At 43.9% G+C, this 13842-nt stretch overlaps 1 pseudogene; it reads left to right on the plus strand.

Annotated features, from left to right (window-relative positions):
* Window positions 1–11716: 11716 nt before the first annotated feature.
* LOC101760558 lies at window positions 11717–13521 on the plus strand (annotated as a pseudogene).
* The last annotated feature ends 321 nt before the right edge of the window (window positions 13522–13842 follow it).

Raw genomic sequence — 13842 nt, forward strand, 5'->3', positions numbered from 1 at the left:
GCCTAATTAGTCCATGATTTGACAATGTGTTGCTACAGTAAATATTTGCTAATGATGGATTAATTAGGCTTAATTAGGCTTAATAGATTCGTCTCGCCGTTTAGATTCCACTTATGTAATTGGTTTTGTAAATAGTCTACGTTTACTACTCCTAATTAGTATCTAAACATTCGATGTGACACGTGCTAAAAATAAGACACGGGAAGAAAACGCCCCCTAAAGCATGTGATATATGTCTTGTTATTATCTGTGCTTTTTTGAATATTTATTTGCCTTCGGACAATCAAGAGATACAATGACTCCATCAGCTTCTGTGGTATGCTGCTGTTAAATCCACAAGAACTGAAACTACACACCCACACGACCTATTTGTAGTTTTGCACTATATATCCATTATTCCATCTTATAGTTTCTCAAAACTAATGTACAACATTCTTGACAAAATCCATGGCCTATTGACCTGAGCAATGAAAGAGGCAAGGCAAGTCGACATTGCCTCAGTCACTGTTCCAAGTTGCTAGGCCGCCTGCGTCAGCCCTGGAACTGTGAACAAACTGCCCGCAGCCGGAGGGTACCGATGATGATGCCAAAGGATGCAGACCAGTGCCGGCATCGAGGGGTAGGTGCTGCACAGCAGGGCGGTTGCGTCGCGCACAAGGAGGTGCTGCACGACTGGCCAGTGCTCGATTCGTCGGGAAAGCCTCATGGCGCCTACGAGGACTAGTCGTGCCGAGCCACGCACGCTAGAAATTCAATCGGCTCTTCCAGGGCTGCGCTACGGGCTTGTGGCACACCGACGGGGGGATGTCACAGGCTCACGACACCAGACGGTGGAGGCTCCAGGCTTTGGCTGCGTCAGCGTGGCGGCGAGTCCGCGCCGCGGGAGACACGAGGCTGCGGCAGCGCCGGCAGTAAAGCTCCGTTCGTGGCAAGCCCGCAACGTTGGCGACTTCGCTGAGGAGTCATCTCGACGGCGGAAGGGCCGGCGCCTGGGATGGTGGCAACACCGGGAAGAACTCCGTAATGCACGATAGTGGTACAGGGGACTAATTTGATCCGAAAAAATTGGATCTGACCCTTCCACTGGATAATTATGACTAAATTACCCTTAACAATAGATGGTTAGATCTTCTATATACTATATACCACTAGGTAGTAGTATTGTGTACCGCAAAAGGGCTCTATAATTTAAATCAATTCAGAAAGACAAGACAGAATGAAGCATGTTCTTCGACAAAATATTAGCCAGCATATGCTCTATCTTTGTGCTCATTTCACAGTATATTGCTGTCAGCCCCTGGGTTGTTAGGACTTAGACCTTGTTTAGTTGCCTAACTTTGGACAACCAAAATTACTGTAGCGCAACTGTAGCATTTCGTTTGTATTTGTGAATTATTCTCCAAATATTGACTAATTAGGCTCAAAAAATCCGTCTCGTAAAGTACAACAAAACTGTGCAATTAATTTTTGATTTCCTCTACATTCAGTACTCCATGCATGTACCGCAAGTTTGATGTGATGGGGAATCTTCTTTTTGCATAGTACTAAAGTTGGGATTTTGGACGGAACCTTGGGTGCGGGATCTCTGGTAGGATCTTTTTCTCCGAGCAGGGTCGGATCGTAGTATCAGGATCCTACAAAATTTTCTGTTTTAAGTTAAATTTAATGTTTGTCATATGAAAAATATATTTACAACAAGTTATATGTAACCATTCCATATAAGAACATAGAATAAGAATAGTATCCATGACGTACAGAAAGTGTTCGAGTTCACATGTTGTCTAGCTTGCAGCATTTAAGTAGTAGTCGTAATGCAGCAAAGGAACTGCTAAATCTTAATGCAAATAACTAAAAAAGAAAAAAAAATCTAAATTACTCCCTGCAGGTACGGTCAAAATCCGAATAACCCACTAAACTATTTTTTTCAATTTACCCCCACAACTAAATTCATCATCTAATTTACCCTTGATAAAAAAAATCTCCATGCACAAGTGGAGTTTTAAGCTTGTTAAAAAAATAGGTTATGTAATATTTTTATCATTATTTTGATAGGCTAGGACATTAATAATTAACTTGAGACATATAATTGTAAACGAGTAATGATGAAAAATTATAATATATTATTTTAACATAGGATATGACGTCCACTATCACCCTACAAAATTTTAACTTAAATCTTCTCTTGTGCATGGATAAAAAAAGATAAATCTTGTTAAGGGGTAAAATGGATCAATTGACATAGTTGTGGGATAATTAAATTGAACCAAACAATAGTTTAAGAGGTTATTTTGACTTTGCCCCTACTTGAGCGAAGAAATTTAGACTTTTGGAGAACGGATTCCTGCAGATAGCCACTCGCCAGGAGGATTCGTTGGTTGCGCTTGCCTTCTAATAATTGAGCGACTGCCCTCCCCATGCAGTAGTGCAGCATGTGCAGGCGCCAGCAGCTCTGTATCCCAATCCCATGCGATTCTAACGATCCTACTACACTCCGTATCGATCCCGAACCCAACGTCGATACTACCAGTGACAACCTTGCTCAGCCCTAACACACGGACGATAGTTTTCTTTCAACTGTGTACAACTGTGTAAATTTTGGAGATAAGAATTGCTGGAGCCTGGGAAACAATTTTTGCAATTTTCCTTTGGACAGCGACCCGTCTAGTTTGCTTAGGGAGGAGCTAGCCATGTAAGCGAAACCTAAGGTCGGCTAAGGCGTCGTGTATGTTCTGAATGGTTGCGTTGAAACAATGCAGCAGGGCCCAGTGGCCTAATAATGCCAAACTGAACGGCAGAAAGCCTGAAACTCACCAATTCAGCACACTTTTTGGATGTTACTCCCTCCGTCCCAAATTACTTTGATTTTTCTAGATACATAAATGTGTATCTAGAAAACCAAAACGAATAGTAATTTGGGGATAAGGAAGTAATTGGTAAGGAATATGAAAACTGAAGGGAAAAATGCATGCATGTACTCATAATGTTTTGCAGTCTTGACATACAACTACTCCCTCCGTCCCAAATTACTATCCCAAATTACTATTCGTTTTGACTTTTCTAGATACGTAGATTTTGTTATGTACCTATATATATATGTATGTCTAAATACGTAGCACAAGTTATATATCTAGAAAATCTAAAATGAATAGTTATTGACATGCATGGGATCCAGTGCCACACTTTCCATGTCGAAAGTGGAGTTTGCTCACTTTAAGTCTCCATATATAAAGATAAAGATAAACAGCATGGCGGTTTCTGGGTGTGGCTTTATTTGGCAATCGCCGTGAACTCGATCGGCAGGTGAGTGATTGGAGCAAAACAAAGCATGGCCATGGCCATTCACATCAGCTTGTCCTTATGAGTGTTCACATAGATCTCTGCTCTGATTGCACTGTGATCCCAGTTTTCCCTGCATGCTTCTGTTGGAGGCCATCTCCAAAGAAGACCTTTACAGCACCACTCGAACTCTCCTGCTCATAGGTAACAGCAAACCATAGAGAGCAAGAGAGACTGCGAACCATAAAGAGCTAGAGATCTATGGACCTCGATCCATATAGCTTTGATCTCGTCGGGTGATGAAAAAGATGCCATATTTGATATGCATGACAATGCAACCTTGTTGGCACTCGAGATGCATAGCAAATCTTCACCCTTTAGCCCCATATAATCCATACATTCAACATACCACATCGGAGAAAAGAAGTCCAATGCACACAGCATAAACATAGTGTGCTGCCCGATGAAGTTTACAAGATTAACAGAAACTTTGAGTTTAGGGAATATCCTCTTTTCCATTTCCAACAGTTCAGATTGGTCAACTTAATGAAATGTCAATAACTTGCCAAGTTTGTGATAATCAATGAAAAATATGAGTAAAAAGTTTCCAATGTCATTCCCAAGTTTCATGGGCCATCTATAAAATTTCTACTAATCTACTATGATTTGCCGGTTTTCTTTCCGTATTTGCAGTCACTGCTATTTGATGACAGCATGGGTAGTTCTTGCTACAACGAAAGACTACACATAGTATATCTTTACTTTTATAAAACTAATAAGGTGGCCCGCATAAATAGCGCGGCTAGATTAGTTGCAATATTATTTTAAAACAAAATTCATGAATTCTAAATATCTATTGGCCAATTCGCTAATGAACTCAATCAAATGGTTATACATCGGGTCTTCGAACTTAAGTATACACATGTGTATCTTTACACTTATATTTGTCGTATCTTAACTCTATATGTTATATGTAAATAAATTGTTACTTAAATGGCCGCAACTGCAGTTATGAGCTGCTCCCTCCATCCCAAAAAGAATGCAATTCTAGTTTTGTCCTAAGTCAAACAATCTCAAGTTTGACCAAATTTATACAAAAATATATAACGATGACTTATGATACAAAATAACTATCGCTAGATTTGTTGTGAAATATATTTTCATAATATACCTATTTTGTGCATTTAAAGTTGACACCCTTTGTTATCAATTTGGTAAAAGTTGAAAAGTTTGACTTAAGGGTAAACTAAAATTGCATTCTTTATGGGATGGTGGGAGTAGGGGAGAAGACGAATAGGCCAGCCTCCATATTAGATCCTTTTTCTTTTGAGTTAAAGTAGCATACTATTCGTTCAAAGAAAAAAAGATGAAATGAAACAGAAATGAACGAAAAAGGTCAACAATAACTACCCATTGTACACCACTTATATAATTTGACATTATGTTTGCGACACTCTCAGGATTTTCTGTCTTGATTAGACCATGTCACTGCATTGGCTTATCCAAAACTAGGCTATGGTTCAACCTCAACAAAACAGAAACAGAGTAACAGACCATGTCACTGTATTGTTTGAATTAATCAGATAATAAACAAGGCAGATGAAGAATCATGCTCTTCAACAAAATTATAGCTATCATGCTCTACGTTGATGCTTATTTCGCAATAATTTGACTCTGAGATCTTGCAAAAAGAGCTCCAATAAAATATAAAATTATCAATTATCGGTTATTACGGTAGCCCTGACGCAAATGGTATGTTCCGTGGAACTGCCAAAGATTTGGTACAAACTGCTGGAAACATTTTTTGGGAAACTTGGTAGGCCCCATAGAGCTACATGACAACAACCTGATCTAGTCAGCTCTAGGAGCCATGTAGGGCGAACAAGGCATGCATTGCGTACGAAATTGTTGCTATTGGGCCATGTGCTGAAGATGCTATGTCCTGAACTGCTGAAACAAACTCGCTTATTCACGTTGTTGCGATGATAATTGGCATGGGATCTGAAAAAAGGAGAGACAAAAAATCCCCTTACCAAGTTTCTTAACCTTCATACACTTAATGCCACTTTGATCGACCCGGTTGGAGCTTTCCTATGTGTGCAAAGCAAAATTTGCCACCTATATGCAGCATTGTTATTATTTCCCTCCTTGGCTGACTGAAAATGTCACTTTCATGTTAGTGCCTACATTTGCTTCCTCACTCTCTGTGTATATATACTACTCCTCCATTCCAAATTGTAGGTCGTTTTGACTTTTCTACGTTCATAGATATTATTATGCATGTAGACATACACTAAATCTAGATGCATAATAATATATATGAACCTAAAAAAGTCAAAACGATCTACAATTTGGAACGGAGGCAGTTTTGACTTTTCTAGGTTCATATATATTATTATGCATGCATGTCGTTTTGACTTTTCTATATATTATTATGCACGCATAATAATATATATGAACTTAGAATATATATGAACCTAGAAAAGTTAAAACGACCTACAATTTGGAATGGATTGAGTGCTTGAAGCACTCAGAAGTAGGCTATATGCTACTCCCTTCGTTCCAAATTACTATTCGTTTTGACTTTTCTAGGTACATAGCTTTTGATATGTATCTAGACATAGTATATGCCTAGATACATAGAAAAATTATGTACCTAGAAAAGACAAAACAAATAGTATTTTGGGATGGAGAGAGTAGTAAGCTATTAGGGCAAAGTAAAATACACGACAAAGGTAAGATAAAGCGCTCCGAGGTAAGGCTTTGCTAATCAAGATAAAGCACTCCGTGGTAAGGCTTTGCCAATCACCACTTTGTATAGGTCCAACCAAACTCTGCATCTTATAGTTGTTTTTTACTTTGCCATACCAATGGAGATTGGTATGTGAGAGATTGGAGCAAAACAAAAAATGGTGGATATGATTATCCATATCACATTTCGATTGTTTTGCACAGATCTCACCATGGACTTCGATCACCAATTTGCAATCCACACTACAGTCTGATGTCATATCTGATAGAACTCTATACCATAAGTATGCTTCCTTCTTCTCCAAATTTTTGTGTATAGAAACTAGTAGGTGACCAAAGTCAAACAGCTTCCCAGAAGAATACTTTGGTGCATGTGGGATCCACAAACCATCTCGAGCTGCTGGGATCACTACCAGAGAGCGGCAAACTCCTGACAGCCAAAAACCGTCAGGAAACACTGAAAAACCGTCAGGAATTGGCCGACAGAGCCCGGAAGTCTTTCCTGTCGGATGGCCGACAGGAATAGATTCCTGACGGCAGTTCCTGACGGCTAGCCTAGCTAGCCGAATAAAAATTGAGCAGTTCCTGACGGTATGGAAACCATTGAACAAAGGTAAACAAAATTAAAATCTGCTACAGCATATGTAATTACAATTTCTCATGTCTCAGTCTCTGCAGCAAAAGTCTGGTTAGATCAGATTGGCATCCAACAAGCTATTGGAATGAGATGAATAAATAAGAACTCCACTAAATATACATCCTTCCAGATCTAAAAAGGGCTTCATATTATTGCTTTAAATTATATATAACTCCTTGTATACATGACTCCCAGGCTCGTCAAGTAAACTAAGGGCAACTGAAGGTCACCTTGAAGTTGAACTGAAGCAAGATGACACTCTGCTAGCTCCAACCCAATGTATTTTTGTACCTGACCAAGTGACAATTAAATGAATCAGAGAGCAGCTAATGTTCAAATTGTCAGAACAGAAAAGAATTAGTAATGATGAAAGTATCAATTCAGTCTGCTGCCAATATCAAGTTCAATTGCCCTTTATAAATTCTTGAACCCAACAACAAACAAAAACTGATCACTAACCATACAAGAGTTCAGTTTGATTCAGAACAAAGTAAAGTCGTGTTGTTATATTTTTGGTGCAAAAAAGGGCCTTAAATTTGTACATGTTTAAATAGAGATAACTTCTGAACTAGTTAATATAAGAAAAGAAGTTCTGATCTACTTGTTCACATTGAAACTAACTGCATCCTTGAACTAACAACACGTATTAGACATATGTCCGGGTAGATTGGATTAACAGATTTGAACAAATAGGAAAACTACTAATTATCTGAAAACTAGTTCTTTCCCACTGCTGAACACACAACAGGAATTAACACAAATAAGATGCCTGGTATAAGTTGCACAGAACTATTTGCTTAACTCCAGAGCTGAACACGCAGTAGGAGTTATAGTAAATAAGATGCTTTACCTGAGTTCGGCACCTGAGCAACTAAGTTGCTATTCAGAGGTTGGCTCAGTTAATGCAGATGAATAGCGGTAGAAATTCCTGTATGCACACCGTGAGGAAGTAAGTCAAATAGAAATAACTATATTTTTGACAAGCAACAAAATACAAAAGCACAATTCTTTCTTTTCACCAATATTAATGTGATATCAAGCCCAAAACATTGTAAACATGATTTATCTGAATTGGCGGCGGCCAGGAGCTGCGAGACGAGGCTTGAGTTGGGGAAAGAAGATAGGGTTTCGGGAGTGAAATGGTGGGTTCCTGTCGGGCTGGGCTCGTTGGGGAGTTTTTGTGTGCCTACCTCCAAGCTCCCGTCGGCCCAAGAAACCCCGTCAGGAGCCTGCTGGTTTCTGGCAGTGGATGCACACTGTGTTGGAGAAAAAGATTGGGAGAGTAACCTACCCTTAGATAAATGATTATGATTTGATGTTTTCTCATGCAAACACGCACCTGATCGATCTGTTCTAATTGTCAAGAACTCAAGCTTGACATCTTATGAATAATGCAATAACTCAGTATCTACGAGGAACAATATTCGTGTGGAATTAATAATTATGTACTTAACGTCTCAGTCAGAAATTATCATATCAGTTATAAGCTCTAACGAGCTACTATGTACCGGGCAGTTTCATGTCTGCTTCCCTGTCACAGTTGGCGAGTATAGTATTATTATAGAAATTAACCTTATTCTCAATTGCAAATTGCAAGTAAACTTTTATGTCCCTGAAACGATACGGTTGGCGTGACAATTGAAGAGGGAACTTTTTTGTTGAAACGAAGTATTGAAGAGGAATATGAAACACGGAAGGAGCAAAACATGGATACTGGATGAACTCACGTAGGTTTGCACTCTGCAGACACTGTGTGCATGCATGGAATCATCCCTCCTACTGTCAGACCAACACCTAGGGATCATCTGATTTTTTTTTTTTTTGCGGCTGGACCGTTTGCTGATAAACAAACTGATTTGGTCAAGATTCACGTCGTTGTATTACGATAATTGGCAATGCATCATGGAAACTGGAGGAGAAACGCATGTGCCCTCAGCTCCTCACCAAGTTTTGCACCTCATCACACACTTCCACTTTGGAGCTTTTTCCAGACTGCAGAGGAAAGGTTGACTGCTCCTTATTCGCAGAATCATTGCCTTCCCTCTAAGACTAAAAATGTTAACTTCTAGTCTTCTATCATTCACTGGTGGAAAACGAGCCTTTAGTCCCAGTTGGATAGGGCCATAAATCCTGAAAATCCAACCAAAACTAAGTTTCGAGACAAAAGGGGTCTTTTAGTCCCGGATCATTAGTCCCGGTTGGTTTTACTCAAAAAGGTTGCAAAAAAAAAAGTCACCGCTCGCCCACCTACTTGGGCCGCCCACGCCAGCCATTGCCCCGCATCTCGCCCTGCTGACGCTCCTCACTGCTAGTGAGGGGTGAGCAGAGAGGGAAGGGGAGGGGCAGCAGAGGGGGAGGAGGCGGGAGAGGAAAGGGGAGGGGGCAGCGGCAGCGGGAGAGGGAGGAAAGGGGGGCGGCAGGAGGGGAGGGGGCAACTGTTGGAGGTATGCCCTAGAGGCAATCATAGAGATGATGATATTCCTTTTGTATCCATGATTTGTATGTTGTGTTCATTGAATATCCATTGAAGGCTACTTGAATTGATTTGCAATTATGTGAATTGTATGTGAAACTCTTTACTTGTATGGTTATTCTAAAGTTGTCTCTAGTCGGAGTTCATGTGAGGACACACATGAATATTAGACTAGCACATGTATTAGTTGATGACTATGTTTCACAAGTCATAGACATGGAGATGTTGAACTAATAATGTGGACACATGTGGAGACATGTGCTAGGACTGACCCAACACGAGAAGTAGTTCTCTCTTTAAACAACATATACGCTTTGTCCTTAGACCTGAGATTGTCGCATGGATTCTAGATGTGGATCGACCTACTTAGGGGCTATCAAACGCTACGCCGTAACAGGGTAGTTATAAAGGTAGCTTTCGGGTTTGTCAAGAAGCATGCTATGAGACATGGTCAATCAAGATGGGATTTGCCCCTCTCTGATTGAGAGTGATATCTCTGGGCCCCTCGAGTGATCGGATCCGAAAATGCATGGCCATGCTACGTACGGTTAAGAGTTAACCTACAAAGGGATTCCGAATCACAGGATCGAGAAAGAGCGATCGGCTTGAAGCTAGACCAAATATCGTGAGGCAAAGGGAATAGCATGTATATTATGTTGTGATGGTTCGTCTGATATGATCTTCGTGTGCGTATAGGAGTTGGCACGTCTTGCTAGAGGCCGCTACCGACTATTGGGCCGAGTAGGAGTACTCGGGCCATGTCTATACGTATCCGAACCCATAGGGTCACACACTTAAGGGGCTGGAAGCCCAATTCGGATCTGATCCGAGTTGGATTAGGTTTAGAAGTACTAATGGGCCTCGGACCCAGAGGCCCGTTAGGAACCTCTATAAATAGAGGGGTGGGGGCGCCCTAGGGTTCACACCTTTTGGCGAAACACACCTGCCGCGCCTCCCACGCCCTCGCCTGTTGCAACTCGCGGATCTAGCAGTCCGGCTTGCGACGCTTCCTCCCTGCACGTGTGGATACCTTGAAGGTGTTGCGCCTGCAGCACTTGGACGAGCCGCCGACGAGCCACGATGAGCCGACGACGAGCCGCGGCACCGGGGGCGATCTTGCTGCATGTGGACGAGCTGCTGAGGAGCTGCTGGATGTTGACGTGATCGACTACGTACGACTACGTTGATCGACTACGTACGACTACGTGATCGTCTTCACTGCATCGACGCATATCTACATCTTCCGCACCAGTAGTGCGTCGAGTGGTAATCCCGTGATCCTTATACGGCAGTTATTCCTGGTTTTACGCGGTAGAAATTTTGATTTGCGCTAGTGTAGCCTACCTCGTATTCCTACAGCAACAGGTAGAGAGAAGAGAGGGAGGGGAGGGGGCGGCGTGGGAGATCTGCAGCGAGAGAGAAGAGATAAGGGAGAGGCCGCTGGAGGAGAAGAGATAAGGTGGAGAGAGTGGGTCCACGTGAAAACTGGAAAGGGACGTTTTATCCCGGTTGGTGTTACCAACTGGGACTAAAGGCCCTGCCTTAGTCCCGGTTGGAATTACCAAAGATAGTTTCAGTTGGTAATTCCAACCGGGACTAAAGGGGAACTTTAGTCCTTGGTTCAAAGTCAACCGGGACAAAAAGGGATGGATGGAAGGTGAGCCCTTTAATTGTGAGTGTCTAATTTTGCTTTCTCGCACCCTCTATGCATATATATGCCACTTGAAGCCGCATATGCTAGTCTCAAAAAAAACAGAGCAAAAATATGACAAGTTACTCGGTACGGCTCAGCCAGTAGCCGCCACTGTGTGTCAAGCAAAACTCTGCATCTGAGGTGAGAGATTGGAGTAAGACAAAGCATGGTCATGCATATGGTTATCCTTGTATCTGTTCACATGAATCTCTATTTGCACTGCGATCGCCAATTTGCCATGCATGCTGCCGTTGGAGATGATCTCTGATGTATTTGCCTGAAAATCACCATTGTATTATTACGATGGTAACGGCAAGGAACAGAGTAAGACTGATTTCATCAATGAACAATTGAAAGCAACACACGTGCTTTCCCTTCATTAACTACAAGAGAATTTGCAAGTGGGAGATTCTAAATTACCGTGTCGAGCTGTGCCTGGATGTGGCAAAGGGTCCTCTAATTTAGTCTAATTTAGTCTAGTAAGTTTAACGATTTTCAGACCATAATATTATATAATTTTGAACTAAAAATAGATAGGGCTGAGTTGGATCGTGAAGGATGTATGAGGGCTACAATCCATTACCACTGTACCTAGTGGTACCATGGTAGATGTCTACAATTTTTTTTTCCGAGAGAATTCCCTCGATGCCACTAAAAATTATAGCAATTCCCTCAAGGTCATTGAAATCCTCCGCTTCCCTTCGTTGCCACTATTTTAAATTTCCATTCCCCTAAATGCCATTCCATCATGTGCCATTAAGCTATGACTCGCCCCACATGGGCCCACATAGTAGAGGGCGTTTTTTATCTGTTTCCAATGACAAAATTGCCCCTCCTCCATTGACTGGGAGGACGACCTGCGCCGCTGCGCGAGCGTGGCCAAGCCATGGTAGTGAGTCCGCACCCATCAGCACCTGGGGCGCACGCGGTGGTCCTGCCCCTTTCTCCCCCACGGCGTGACCGCGGGTCCTCCAGTGGCGGCACCCCTACCTCTTCTCGACCACGTCGAGGCACAGCCGAGCGGAGGTGAGGGTCGGCGCAGGTGGAGCCGAGCTCCAGCTCCGGAGGCGCAGGTGAAGGGTGGCACAGGCGCGGGGAGCCTGTCCAGGGACGGCTTAGCCACCGCTGCTGCCCAAAAGCCTATCCCGGGGGCGGCGTAGACGAGCTCGCGACCACGTCCTCCTCACGGCGGAGTCTACCCTCCTCGCAGCCACGTCCTCCTCGCGTCATCCGACTTCGTGGCCGCCGCCGCAGTCGTCGCGGTGTCATTCGTACTTGTCTCCTTCGACGCGCGTGCGTGGCAGGGCCGTCTACGCCGCATCCTCGACCTCGGCCCGTCGCTCCGTGGCCCCCGCCTCCTGCTCGCCTTCTTCACGGGGCTCCTGGCTGCCACCGCCGAGGCGCTCCGCCTCCCGTTCTTTGGCCGGGCCGCCATGCTCCCGCCGCGCCTCGTGTACCCCCTCGTCGTGCACGGCATCGCCGAGCAGGGGATGCTCGCCTCCGTGCTCCTGCTTCTGCGCGCGTGCCTGCTGTTCCTCACCGCGCGCGCTCTCGTGCTCGTCACGCCGGCCGCCGTCGTGGCGTACCCAGGCCAGCCCAGGCGAGGCCAGCTCGCACACGCCGCGGACGGCGCTGGGCATTGCGTGTACCTGGCGTACGCCACCACGCTGCTCCTCGCGCTCGTCGCACTCTACATGCCGCTGCTCTACTACTGCATGCTGGGACGTGGCCGCCGTCGCCATCAACCGGTGGCTGCGCGCGAGGGCGTACGCGCTCGTCATGCTCGCTGTCGCGCCGCTGCCCGTGCATGTGCTAACGCTTGAGCTGAGCTCCGTGTGAGACATCCATCGGTACATGTCGCCGACGATCGGCCTCGTTGGGTTCCTCGCGGTGGTGGTAGCCACCGAGGCCACGCTCGTCATCCTTGTGATGCTGCCAGTTCACAATGCGCTTGTCCTTGACGATCAGCTGCCGGCAGTGGCGACTGCCGGCGAGGATGCGTGTGACCTCGCCAGATGACAAAGGCAATCGCCGGTGACACACAAAGGAGAATCGGTACTTGACTAGGATATCTTTATTATCCTTCCCGGCGGCGGCGGTCGCGTCGTCTTCAACCTTGAGGACGATGGAGATGAAGCCGGCATTCACCGCGCGATCCCCGTTGGGGAAGAACTGGATCCTCCACTTGCGGCCTGCCTCCTCAAATCCGCAGGGGCGGCGCGGGGCAGGAACAGGGAGGGAGGCGGAGGAGAAGATGGGGACGGTCGGGAGAAGGTGGAAGAGGATAAGGCCCTTGAGAATGGCAGGTGGGGTCCACTTAGATTGAGATGTGCAACGGCATATAAGGAATTCAAGCAAATTTCACCCCATTCCATGGTAGGGGCGTAATCGTCTTTTCTGCTGAAGATAATATCTACTTAACAGCTGGTGGATGGTAATGGTATAGAAGGAATTGGAAAATTAAAGTAGTGGCGGTGAAGGGAGCCGAAGAATTTTGATGATAACGAAGGAAGTGGTATAATTTTCAATGGCATGAAGGGAATTTCTACTATTTTGAGCGGAAGTGAAAGACTTGAGCGATCAATCTAACTATTCCTTATGGCTTCAAAATGTACTCCGTATTTGAAAGTTACATCAAGTAACTGTTAGCAGTCAATGTGGTTAAATTGGCTAGCTACTTATATAGCTGACTAAAGGGGTGTTTGATACGAGGTGTTAATCTTTAGCAAGGTCACATCGGATGTTCGAATGCTAATTATGAGGACATGAGCTAATTACAAAATTAATTGCACAGATGGAGTCTAATTCGCGAGACAAATCTATTAAAGCTAATTAATCCATCATTAGCAATGGTTACTGTAGCACCACTTTGTTAAATCATGAATTAATTAGGTTTGATAGATTCGCCTCACGAATTAGATTTCATTTGTGCAATTAATTTTATAATTAGATTATATTTAATTAGTACCAAACATATGATATGATAGGTGCTAAACTTTAGCGGTGGTATCC

Source organism: Setaria italica, chromosome IV, assembly GCF_000263155.2.
Source record: "Setaria italica strain Yugu1 chromosome IV, Setaria_italica_v2.0, whole genome shotgun sequence".
Lineage (NCBI taxonomy): Eukaryota > Viridiplantae > Streptophyta > Magnoliopsida > Poales > Poaceae > Setaria > Setaria italica.